Source organism: Castor canadensis, chromosome 4 (assembly GCF_047511655.1).
Source record: "Castor canadensis chromosome 4, mCasCan1.hap1v2, whole genome shotgun sequence".
NCBI classification, from domain to species: Eukaryota; Metazoa; Chordata; class Mammalia; order Rodentia; family Castoridae; genus Castor; species Castor canadensis.
The window spans coordinates 16,571,665-16,585,820 of NC_133389.1; positions in this window are offsets into that span (position 1 = coordinate 16,571,665).

Here is a 14,156-nt window from a genome sequence, read left to right on the forward strand (position 1 = left end):
TTTAAAAACCCAAATAATTGTCTCATGGTGTTGTTAGTGTTATTTTTAGCTTTCAAGAGCTTATATTATTTCCCTGGACTTAGCACCATAAGTATTGCCATCTTATAATGCATGAATGCTACATGGTCATATGTTTTACTGTAATCCAAGTGTTAAAATTACATTAAAATATTCACCCATCCACAAATCACAGTAACTGCCTGTGCTATATATATATTTCTTGTGTGTTGCTTCCAACTAGCTTTCTACCCTTGCTCACCCAGCTCTGAGGGTCTATATCAGAAACCTCTCTTATTTTCTGGCTTCCTGTTATAGGAGAATAGAGTTAAAGCTGAGTGAGGTGAATATTATCCTCAACTTTCTTTCTGAGGGAGTTGCCATATTGGCTGCTCCCTGTCTCAGGCTTCTCTTACAGCTCAAGGATGACACATCCAGCCTGTTCTAGATTCCTTACTATCCCTGTGGCCTCTCAAACCTTTGTATACAATCATTTATTATTGTACAATAAATATAATAAAAAAGCATTGTCATTTAGAATATAACAATATGATACATATTCAAATGTGATTTTCATAATGAGAAAAGGGTCGTAAGATTTGACTTACTTTTAAGTTTCTTTAACTTTCATGTTACAATTTGAGGTCTATTTCTTACCTGATCCTAGACTTCCTGCTATCTCCCACAACTTACCTTTGAATTGAGGCAAACCTCAAAGTTCTGTAGGATCACTTTGGAGAAGGAAGAGGCAAGGAGCCACTGGAGGAGGCTCAGAACCTTCCATCCCAGTTTCCCCAGAATAGCTTCCTTTTCATCTGTTCTTCAGGTTGAGCTTTGTAAGAATAAGTTTGTAAGTCTGATAAAAGAAGTCTACTGTTTAAAATGTGTGGAAATCAGTAGGTTTAGGCATAGAATATTCCCTTTGAAGTGTAAATTGGTTATCCCAAAGGGCTAGTCCCTTATTGGGCATTACCAATTAATCAGGATTGTTCCCAACAAGGCTTGGCAGGGTCCAGGGCTGGCCTGAAAGGGTTGGTCCTTGTGTTCATAGAGACTCAAGAAGGTGACATGGCCATACTTAGGAGAAAAGTTGAAAAGCTGAGGGATAGATTCCTATGTGAAGAAAAAAAAGAACTTATGCTCACTTTTCCTTGACTGCTGGTCTGGCCAGTCCCTGTGAGGACAAGGGGCTCATCAGAAGGCGGGGAATAACCTCACACAGAAGTGCCTGATGACTGTAGCTTGCTATGAAGAGAGACTGCAGAATGAACTCATTACTCTTTGCTGTTGCCCCTTAGTTGCTCATGCCTGAAAGTTGGGAATCTGCCTTTAGATTTCCTACCTTAGTCCCCACATTCAATTCATCACCAAGTGTAACCATCCTGCTTTTGAATACATCTCAGTGCTGCTGCTTTCTCTCCACTTCAGTTCTTCTGCCTTGGGCATTTTCTTCTCCATTTGTTACTTGGCTCAATCCTTCAGAACTTGGCTTAAAGTTTTCATCTTCAAAGAGGTCTTCTTTAACCCTATAGTCTAAACCAGTTATACATTATGAAGTCTTTCCATATTCTTTAGTTTTCCTGCATGGCTCTTGGCATGAATTTTAATCAGAAATTTATTTGTGGTCACAGGTTTAGTATGTGACTATTCAGTACTTTGACCTTAGTGAGGAAGTTAACTCTGGTTTTCTTGGTATATAGAGTAGTGCAGGCATATAGAAGGTATTCAGTGAATATTTATTAAATAGATGATCTAGTCCTTTTCCCTTTATCAACAACCCAGTCTTCTACTTCTGCAGTTTCTCTCTTCCATATCTCTCAAGTCCTTTCCTTTCCTTACATGTATACTTACTACTCCACCGTCTCTCAGCTGGGCAGCTGCAGCTGCCTCTATGCGAGACTTCCCCAACCTACTTTTGACTCCACCAGGACATTCCCCACATGACAGCTGGGTTCTGTCTGTTTTTACTTAAAACCTGTCAGAGCTCCCACTGCCTCCATAGGAAGCACAGACTCTTTAACAGGCTGAGGGGCCTTCTTTTTTTTTTTTATTATTCATATGTGCATACAATGCTTGGGTCATTTCTCTCCCCTGCCCCCACCACCCTTACTCCCCACCCCGCCCCCTCCTTTTTCTCCCCACCCCCTTGATACCCGGCAGAAACTATTTTGCTAAGGGGCCTTCTTTATTTGACATCCTTTTACTCCTCTGACCATATAGTTTGGTTTCTTTTCTTTAGATATATTGGACTCATTACAGATCTTTGGCTGCTATTTCTTCTACTTCCAAACTTGTTTTAATAAAGTTCTTTTAGGAATCAGTGGTTTAGTATCTAGGCACATCGGTAGCTGAGCTATCGAAGAAAAGGCCTTTCATATGTTTCTGGCTCTAGTCTTTTGGAGGTAACAGAGCCTGTGTGGCTTTTTGTGTTTTTCTTTTTTTGTCATGAGCACACATAGTTTTGTCCCATTTTCCAAAAGGAGAAATTAAGAAGTTGGAAGAGTTGGAATATAAAGGAAAAGCCACAGAGTGCACAATTGGAAGTAAAACATCGCAGGCTTGTGTTAGTTGTTTTATAATTGTATAAACGTGTTAGTTTTTGGATAATTAGACCCATTTGTCCTATCACTGGCTCACTCATTAACTCATAGACATTTAGTTTATGACTACTAGTGCTGGTCTAGACACTGGGGATGCATAGATGAATAGAACTGCAATGTAGCTCATTTGAGACCAGAGATAGATATTCTAGTTTCAACCTTGCCTTTATGATGGAATTCCTTGCTTTCCTTTTCTGGTGGTTTATTTCATCCACAGGGAATGCAGCAAGCTAGAGGGATGTTTTGGTAATACTATTTGGTGACACATTTTCATTTTATCTTGTAGTGACATCAGTTATTGATGCTAGAAGGGCACCCTCTTTTATAAACTGTCTTTGAGCACTCTGCTGTTTCTTTATCTAGTCTAGCAGGAGTAGATATGACATAACTCCATTATTGTCCTTCTTTCGTAAATTCTCTTGCCACACTGTATAAAGTAATGAACAATATATGTTGCTTAATGTTCTAGTTACTGAGATAGAGTCAAAGATGGATCACATTTGCATTATTCAGGATGAATCACCCTTCTGATATCTGATAGCATTTATTTCTCTGAAGAACCATTGAAAATGATCTGCAAAGCATATTGAATATTCTGATGTAGAAATTTCTGGATTTTGAACAAGCTAGTTATGAAGCACCCTCAAACTACCCTCTGACCCAGAACAAACCAAACTACTTTATCTGTGTGGAACAAGTTTCAAGACAAGAGTGCAGTTGGGTTTTATCTGTCTTCAGTGTCTATAGAAGGGTTCTTTACAGTAGGAAAACTGTGATGCTAAACAGAGGGATGAGAACAGTCCTTAAATTAAAAAAAAAAAAAAAACTGAACTGACTTGGGCCTTCACTGGAAATTACTCTCTTGATTGGAACCTTTGGCCCCAATGTTGAGTCAGAAGCTCAAGGTACTAATTTAAACTTTGTTGAGACCATTTTTTTTTGTTCTTTTTTTCTTTGTTTCTCTACAAACACATATCATCACGTAACAACAAGAGCAAAAATAAAACCATAAAAATCCAACAACAACAAAAACAACATCAAGACTATGCTTGTACACAGGTCTACTAACCTGAAAATGAGACACTGTGTGCTATATGGTACATATCTCAAATAGAATCACCATTATTGTCTTTATATGGAGTATCAGGATCTTTACTGACTAATTCATTTCTTTTCTATTAATTCCTTTGAAAATAGACGTAATAACCAAAGCACATATACATTGATACTTGCTATGCCTGCTTTTTCTTACCTCTTGGAATAGCACCCATCTGCTACAATGGAAACTGTAATTATGGGTAGCATCAGTGTCAGATTAAAATAACTTAGTGCCATATTCTTATTTATGAATCACAATAGTAATATAATTTAAAATATTTCTTTTTCTCTGGGGGAAAAATAACATTATAACATTAAGCCTGAAAGCACTGCTCTCCTTCTAAGAGCATTGATTCATTGCTTTCCTTTTTTTTTCCCCCTCTTCCTTTTTTTTCAAGCCTAAACTACTGTAATTTTCCTTTAACTGGTCTTCCCACCGGGCAAATTTAACCTCCAAACAGTTTAAAGCTCTGCAGCTCATCTTTCCATTTGGAAAAGAGCTAAATCTGCATATATTTTCTTCAAGGAAGAATTTACCTTGCCTTCCAGGAAAGCTCCATGGTGATTTAAAAATGTTATCGCTCAGACTTTAGAGCCGTCTGAGGTCTGGCTTCTATCTTGAGGACCCACAGATAGCATATACCCCACAGCTGCCACACCATGACTTTCTTAAAGGAGTCTTAGCATTAATCAGATAGGTTTTAGTGTTAAAGCGTTTGCATTTGTTGTCCTGACACTTGGAATATTTATCTTTTAGCCAGGGAATACTTGCCAGTCTGTTTTGAAGTCTCAAACCAAGATAAAAGATATTTTTCACTTTATGGAGCTTTGAGCATGCTACTTAAAAGTGTCTTAACTAGCTTTCATTATTTTTTTTTTCAAGTTTGAGACTCTATGGAAATACACTCTAGAGTTAAGAAGTAGTGTGCCAAGCTAGATTAAACTTGTGTGGGCTCTTGAAGCTGATATCCCAAATGCTACCTGAGCCAGAGTACAATGTTTGGTGAATACATTGCAGAATTTGGGATAAAAATGGATGGAGTGTTCATGACAAATGCCAAAAGAAGAACACTGGCAGCTTCGTTCAGATCAGGATGTCATAAACAGTCATGAAGGAAACTTCCTTACTTCGCTGATCATTGGGACTGCAAATTCCATCCAAACTCCCAAACTAAAGGTCCTACACGTCCCTCTTCCTTTTGGTACAGCATGGGCGCTGCATTCTCAGGGAAACCTTCCTGAATCCACCCACCTTCCTCTTCCTGGATTGCTGAAAACTTCTCAACTCACACTTGTTTTATACACCTTGCCAATGATGTTGAGTTTGCCTATTCCGCAGCCTGTTTCTGCCACTGAAATGTCAATCTTGGGGGTTAGGTACCTCCATTTTGTACATCTCATTTCTTAAGCCCAAGAAGCCCTCTCCTGGTTTAAAGGGTATTTGTGGACTGTTAAATCACTCAATCTTACTGAAGTGGTAGAGATACTACTTTTGCAATGTGAATTGAAGGCCAGGCTGCTATGAGATGCATTCCCTGGGGAACAGAGATGTTGATGATACCTGGCTTCTGTCATTTCGTTCCTCCTGGTCATACAGGACCAGTTTAAGTCATGGCTCCTGGCAGGCTTTGCTGATTACAGCTGATGGCCATCTGGAAACAGCTGATGGCCATCTGGAATGTTTCTGTTGTCTGGATGCAGCAAGTTGTTTTTCTAATGTAGCTAGTAAATCTTCCTTTGGCATCAGCTCTGGAGTGGACCCTTGACCTTCTTTACAGATGTTGCCACAGAAACTCTGTGGTCACCTTCTTTCTAGGAGGTGGCCTCATCTGGAAAGGGAGTCCCAAATGTGCTATTTGGGATTGGTGTCTTGACCAAACTGCTCACATTTCAGAATGTACTTCCATATCCAGGTAATGAGGCTTTTTACACCTAATTCAAAAGGATTTTCAAGAATTAGGTGAGTTTAGATACGAATGACATCCTTTCCACTGCCCTACACATTGGTGTGTCTCCAACAAAGGCTGACCTCCCTCATAGAGCATCTCCTCTCACATGCTCACCATCAGAAGAGTGCATAGCATTAGAGCTTTTAGTGCAAGCTCTAAAAGGTAGCTTCATTCCTTGGGTCAACTGCAATGAAATGGTTTCTCTATGTGACCCCTCTTTTCTGAATCCCTGTGACTCTGTAGAGCTGGGTTCTGGGCAGGTGGCACTAACTTCACCAGGCATATCTTCGTGCAAATGCACAGTCCCAGACGGTGTTGAAAGTCTCTGGATCAAGATGGCATCAGTGGACTGGGTAGTTGTGGAGGATGGACAGTAGGAGCAGTGCTCTGTATGCAGTTTTGCCTAGTAGAGGAGAAACAATGGCGAGATAAAAGGCTTCAAGTGATTTACTGCCAGTGGATAGGTTATATTCATGTTTAAATAGACAATGCTCTGATCCCAAACCCCGGGAAGTCTGAGTAGTAAGTGCCAGGTGGAAGGCCATATATACCCTCTCATGTATGCTGATTTCCCGGAGTCTATGACTGGTTTTCTTGGGCACTGAAGGGACTTTGACCTCTTGGAGGAACTGGAGTAAGTCAGCTTGAGACATTGATTCAGACTGACCTCAGAAACAAGCAATGCCAGGGATGTGGGCAGTTAGTCCAAATAAGAAGACCTTGTGGTATTGCTCCATAGGGTTCTAACTAGGAGGACAAAGGCCCTACAGGAAGAGAGTGTGATTCTATGTGTCTACTCTTCCTTTCTTGTGTCTAAACAAGTAACAATGCATAAATAAATATTTGATGATTGAAGTCATGGATTAATGCCAGGAGAAATAAGCTAAGCATGTCAGGAAGATGTTAAATGTGAGCTAGGAGGACTGATCAGCAGTAAGGCTCTCCTCTGCAGGAGGCCAGAAGAGACACAGCATGTTCTGTGACAGAGGCTCAGTTACTAAAACTGGCACAAGACTGAATCTTACACATAACATACTGGTCACAATCATTATTAATGAGACTGGAAACTTCCTCAAAGATTCAGAATGGAGCCACTCTTGGCTGGTGCCTATTGAACGTTAGGCACAAATGTTGTATATATTTTAAAATGAAGCTAGTGATTTTCACATGCAAAGTAATTTCTATCTTAAGTTTTCAAGTCAGATGCATTTAAGTAGAAAATGATTTTTTTTTTTTTGTATTTAAAAGAATAGTTCTTGGTGTGGCTTAAGCCATAGAGGACCTGGTTTACAAGTGTTCAAATACCAGTTCCACTCCCCCCCATCAAAAAAAAGAAAGAAAGAAAAAGTAGTTCTTGGTCACAAGATGCTGTTCTAAGAGCATCATGCACATTACCTCATTTACTCTTCACCACTCTACAGGACATGATCTGTTATTGTCCCATTTACATAGGAGAAAACCAAAGACAAGAGAGGTTAAGGAATGTTTTAAAGCTAGCAGTCAAGAGTGGGATTCAGTCCCAAACAGTCTGGCTTCTTAATCCATGCCTGTGATCACTGTATTAAATTGTACTTTCTGAGGAGAAATATCGCACCATCATCCTTGAAATTGGGAGCTCACAGTCATTCTTTGGAAATGCAGTTCCACTGTTTGTGAGGCAGGTGCTTCTAAATTAAGCAAATAATTGGACAACTCTTCTCTTCTTCTGGCTGTTAGACATAAGCAGTTAAATGATCACCAGTCACCAGGAAAAGACATCTTAAAGTCAACAGGCCAGGGATATATTGAATTTATAAAACTATGACATTTATACCTGACTCATTTCATAAGGGAATTGATACAAAATAATACTATTGGTTGCTCTTTCTTTTGTCAGGAACATTAAACCTTTGCAGCACTCTTTGAAGGATCAATTTGGGAAACTAGGGACCTCTATCAAGCTTTAATTACTATTGCATTTTAAAACAGGAGAAAATTATGTGGCTAGATCTTCAGGATAAAAGACATTTATACTAATTTGATCTTTTACAGTAATTTATTTTAGAATTCTCAGTAGTAACATTAATCTTCAATAACTTATTTGAGGTGATATTGGAATCCAAAAGTATTTTCAGAAAAATTTTATTGTAGTCTGAGGTGAATTATCTATCTTTATTTGAATGTCAAGTGTTGTAAAATCTGCAGTTTTACAAAACAAAGAGAATTTCTGATGCCTAAAAATTTCATCAAAATTTTTGACATTTATTAAGTTAATTAATTTCTGTTCTTTTTTAGTAACTTTAAAAGTAAATATTCCATGATATTTAGTATTTTCACATGATATTCTGGAGTTGAAATTAGTTTTAATGGCAATATATCCTAATTATGACTTTATCTCTGCTGTGGCATTGCTTCTGCATTTGATATTATGCTAAGCAAACATTACTTGAAAAGGGAAGAGGTTAGTCACTGGATTTATCTCTTTGATAACACAGGAACATGAAAACCATTTAGGGATAATATTTTCTCACACAATAATTGCAGTAGCTGGTTGATGAATGGATCATAACGGCATACGACAGAAAATCTAGACTTAAGTCATTTTAGGTGCCTGTAAAATTTGTAGTAATTAGGAGAATTGAAGTGCACAGAGAAGTGTCACCTCACAAATCCCCCTTTTATGACAGTAGGTTAGGGCTGGCTTTGCATACTAAGTAACTCCATGTACTTTCACTTTTCCACAAAGTTTTATAAAGAGTCTTAAGGGGAACTTTGGGTATAATTCATGAAGACTCATATCCAGGCCGAAATAATCTCACAAATAATGAATAGTGGATTTTTTTTTGTCAGGTGCTGGGAAGGCTTTTATATTGGGACAAACTCCCATCAAATGGAAGTGTCTCAGGGAATAGCGTGATTATAATGAAGTGAGTGCCTCATGGTCTAATCCATACATGGATCTGTTGTTTTTGCCTTTCCTCTCTCTACCCCATTTCCCTTGAAATTGCAGGAGTACAGGATGAGTACAACCTTCTTCAGCAATACAAATTGCATAGATCATCTGTCTGTCTTTGGTCTTGGAGAAGCAGCGCAGCTTCCTGGAGCCTTGAGTGAACTAAACCTACAGGTCAAATCAGCAGTGCCTCTGTCAGCTAAAGATGCAGACTTGTTGAGCCTACAGTAATTTCTGAGTCTCCATCTGAGCTTTGAGTTTATAGAGAAACATGACAAGACTCCAGGCCACTGGGGGATTTTTGCTACTGTTTGGTTACTCACAACTGTGACAATTTATAAAACATTGTTTAAAAGTTGCAATCACATGCCTTTTGAGCACTAAAGATACACATATAGATAATCTAGGATAATTCATACTTAACTTTAGAGGGGCTTGCTTTATCAATTCGTCCATAATCTTTAGAATGTGGGAACACTGGTGAGCCATGTCTTTGAATCATCAGTGGCAATGGATGATATGAGGAAGAAAGCTAATAATGTCATTCTGACTGTGATTTCATTATTATACTGGATTATAAAATGCGGTGTCCTTTCCAGACTAACATCTTTTGGCTGTGTACAGAGTTTTGAGGGTTTAATTGAGATTCATACAAGAAGCAGTGTGGATCTACAATTGTTTCTTAAGAAAAATCCTGGTTTTGCTTACAGGTATTTGCTGGTCCACTTGCCCAGATGAGAGGCCTGGTGGGATTCTTCAGTGGCAGGATTTTACTTACTGCTTTATGGTTTGTTTGCAACATGTGTATTTGTCCCTAGGGACCAACACAGATTGCTTCTTTCAGAACTTTGGCAAAGATATAACCTTAGATTGCCAAGATTTTTATTAAAGTCAGTTGGAGAGTGATTTTTATTTTATATTTGTTGGATTTGAAGGGCACAGATTATATTAGATCCTTGTCTGATGACATGGAGTGATAGCTTTCAATGACATTTGGCTTGTCTGTGACTTAGTTTTTCCTGGAAAACTGAGCTAACTCTAGGATGTTCATTTGTCCATGGTAACTCAAGACCAGTTAGCAAAATTCCATGTAAATGTATCAGAGAAAGTGCTGTGAGTGTCATACTGCTCTACCTTCAGCACCAAGGCACTCAGACCCCAGCTTCTGGGAGTATTGGCTACTAGTGTTTCTCAGGTGAATGCTTCTCTGCCATTTAACCTCCCTGTCCAGAGTATTGCCCCTCCCTTCTTGGTTGATGTGGGGAATAAAACCATGTCTTTTGCCTTATATAGAGGAACTGGGAACAGCTCTCCCAGCTCCAGCGCTACTTCTGGGAACTATTAAGGAGACCTCTATTAAGACTGTGTCATGGGCTCAGCATGGTGGTACACAATTTTAATTCCAGTTACTTGGGAGGCAGAGATTGGGAAGGTCAAGATTCAAGGCCAACCTGGGTAAAATGTAATGAAATGCTATCTCAAAAACAAGACAGATGTGGTGATACACATCTGTAATCCCAACTACTTGGGAGGTAGAAATAGGAAAAAATGAGGTCTGGGGCTTGTCAGGGCAAAAGCATGAGACCTAATCTGAAAAACAAAATAAAACAGAAAAGGGTTGGGGGCAGAGCTTAAGCATCAGAGTGCCTGCCTAGTAATTATGAGGTCCTGAGTTTAAACTTGAGTACTGCCAAGAAATAGCAACAAAAAAGACTGCAATACTCTTTAGCTTCTGCCTCTGTCATTCTACCTCCCTCACTCCTTCATGTGTGAGAGCACATCCCAATAAATCCCCCACACAAAGTTCCATCTCAGAATCTATACCCCAAGACACCTGACCCAAGACAGCACTCATTCATTTGATTATTTATTCACCTGTTTGCTTATCTATGCATGCACCCACCGTCTGTTCATCTACCGTCATTTATTTATGTAGCCAACACTTATCAATTATCTAGAATGTGGCAAGAGTAAGAGAGAGATCTAGAACATATAGTTATAGCTAGCTAGTCATGTAGTAGAGATGAAGAAAAAAGAAGAAAGAAAGAAGAAATAGTGAATAATTGAAAACGTCTAAGCTGTGTAGTATTTCTAAAGGTTTATTAAAATCCTGTTTAGACATCCACTGTGTGTCTTGAAAATAAGAAACTATATTTGCACTGTAATTGCTTGAATCATACATCTTTTACCTTGATTAGCAATTTCAATCAACCAAGACATTACTGAGCATTTTCAAAAAGAAGCTACCTATTTCTCACCCAGATGCCCTCTATTCAACCTTTCTATTTTCTAAACACTTTGATTTGCTAGCCTTGGGTAGTATTATTTTTAATAAAAATATTAATCTCTAGAAAATGCAAAACTCTGCAAATATGAGCAAAATGAGATATTTAGGATATTTTCTACATAAAAATGTGAAGATATTTTAGTTTATTTGGTGTCCTTTGATTTCTAAACTTACTTCCCTTTTGCTGTTATATCTCTATCCAGCTTAGAAGACTCTGATAGCATGCTTAGATTTTTAAACATCAAACTAAACAGAATTTTTTTTGGCTTGGTCAGATGTCTGAAAGCTTAAGTTTATAGAAGTCCTCAGAGGAGAACTAGCTGTTTGTGAAGAGTTGTATCTGAAGGTTGCCAGTGAGTGAATTAAGCCTGGTGCTGGCAGATAGAGTAGCATGAGCCAGAGGAATCAAGTCTGGTTTCTGTCTTTAAGGTTTTGTGAATGTCCATTCTAGAATTCAAGATAGTTTACTGTAGTATTTTGCAACCAGCAATCTAAATCTATTACCTTTGTTTGGTTTCTGGGTTACCACAGACCCACTTAGTCCCTGTGGGATTTTGCCTTCTGTTTCTTCTCCGGATTCTCCTTCTGCCAAAGTTGCTTCCTTGCTGCATCACAATAACAAAAGCCAGTCAAAAGAAGCCTCATTGTCATATTTAGACAGAAATACAATATCAGAAATGATAGCAAATGCTTTTGCTTCTAACGGCTGTAAGCGGCGGTTGGCCTGCTTGCCATCTGGTGGCATGTTTTCCTCTTTGTCTTCATTTACGGACCATGTGGTTGCTTGCAAGTTCTCACTCTCTCTCTCTCTCTCACCATTCATTTCGTCCACCACTGTCATCCATTCAATCCCCGTTCTCATTACCTTCGTAATTTCCTTTCCTGCTGCTTTCCTTTACTGAGAGCATTGTTAGTCTCAATCATTAATGCAGGCAAAGTATTTAAAAATCCCTTAGAAAGAGAAGAGACATACGCTTTTATTCTGAATAATCATTCTAAGGCCACATTGGAATAATTCAGGGAGAAAAAGAGGGAGAGCAAGCACAAGGTTGTCCTTCCTGTGACAAGTTGCTATTTATCTAAATAATGAGAAGCACTCTCAATCAGTCATGTATATTAATTTACTATGAATTTTCTTGGCAATATCAAGCTATCCTTATAAGATCCAAATATAATAGCATTAGAAATGTACTTTTTTAAGACTATGGAATCAAAGCAAAACATGCCCATTTTAACTGGATATATTTTGATATCATGCATCAATATAAATGGTTTATTTAATTCACACTTGGATTTATACATGCTCCCAACCCTGCTCGCCAGAGTCACAGGGCAGTCAGCTAACAATGGTACCATTTGATGCCCTTTAGAACAGGAAGGGAGGAAGAAGCCTGTAGCTACTGAAATTTATAAAAAAGAATTTTAAGTAGGCAGATTTTAATTACCCCAGAATAGAACTTGGCCAGCAAACCAAATTGTTCTTCCTCCTACTCATTTTGGAATTTCTGAAAAAAATAATCACACTGAATTGAGGCACATATTTATATTCAAAAATATATCTGGATCTAGTCCATTGCACTTGATATCAGAAATTAACAACCTTAATTTCCAACTCTAGATCAGTGATTAGATTGATACAGAGAAGCTCACCTAGCTAACAGCTATAAGTGAGAACATTCCCCACTCCCAGGTGCCAGCCAGATAGGTTTTCTCTTTCTATATAAAATTTCCTTAATTCCAGGTAAGGCAGAGATATCTGGGTAGAAATGTTCTTTTTTGTTATTCTTGTCCATTTGTCTACAACAGAGTTTCTCAAAACGCAACGAATGGGTGATTTACTTCAGATTTTCTATAAGATATTCAGATGCCTGGGCCTTCCCCAGACATACTGAAATAGAATCTCTGAGAGCCAGGAGGCGGGGCTAGGAAGAAGCACTTCAATGCATTCTCCAGGTAACTTAGATGAACTTGACAGTCCTGGTTCTAAAACACATAACCCTTCCTCTCTCTCTTTCAGTCTCTCTCTCTCTCTCTCTTTCTCTCTCAATCTCTGTCTGAGTTTGGTTATAAATCTGTAAGCTGACAACTAAATTATTTCAGAAATAAACCTTTTTCATAAAAAAAGAAATAGTTTGCCCTGGTACCCTCTTGAATGACAGGGTTAGCCCAGCTTCCCCCACCCCTTGCTCTCACTCTCTGGGACTTTCAGGTGTACTATGTCATAAAGGTGCTCATTTGTTGAGGTTTGTTTTTGTTATGTTCCTACTCTACAGTTTGAGTTATAGTTTGAGGGCTTTAGAGGAAGACAGACTGGGGCCCACAATTCTTCTCTCCTGCCTCCTCTCTGAGTTTCACTGGGCTATTTGTCCCTTTGACTTTTGGGTCAAAAATAATTCCTCTGAGTTCTATGTTCTCCATCCCTAAAAAAAGGGAAGATGATACAACTTTTTAGGGATGTACGAGAACTAAATAAAACAATATACACCAAAGGTTTTAGGACATTGTGACAGTACTCTGCTTGGCTTCATGCCAGGGATTGGGGTGTTTCATTGTGTTGAGGTGGAGCAGAGGCATCTACACTAGCTTGATAAGGTTATTAATGGAGCTTATCTTTTGCCCCTCAGCACTGAATCCCTCTGCCATACCATGTAATTTCTTGTGTATGCACGGCCGGTATCCTCTGTGCTCCACTCAGAGCCCTCAGTGAACCGTTAACATTCTGTAGACCCCTGTGTCCAGCTTCTACGTGCTTTACTGCCAATGAGTCACCCCTCATTGGTCTTCAGACCCCTGCCATTGTTTTAGTGGGAGCAGAATGCACCTAGGAGTTCCTACCCATCCCCCCTTTGCCCCAACCAGAAATTGGTGCAGGAGCGAAGAACCCAGTCTCCTTTGCCTGAAGATGGGACCCATTCTGAAGCGTAGTTTTGCAATCCTGAACTTGCTGCAGAATCAAGCCAAGGCTGGGGCTGAAATCCATTCGCTTTTCTTTTTCTACCCTGTCCTGCGTCCTTTTCCACACCCCCCACCTCCCTTGCTGGCTCGGGGTTCCTCACTAGGTGCATCATGTACACATGTAGTCTGTAGACTTGGGCAAATTCTGCAGAATGTTCTCTGCAGCCTTGTGTAGTACTCGAGGTCATCCATAAACTGGCTTCCACAATGGTGCTGGAAGGTTTAGAACATGGCCCAGCAGGGCCCATGTAGTAAATATCTTGGTTTTACAGGACACACACAATAGTGGGTGACACGTTGCTGACCTCTCGTTTGGAGCATATTTCCCCTTGCCGTTT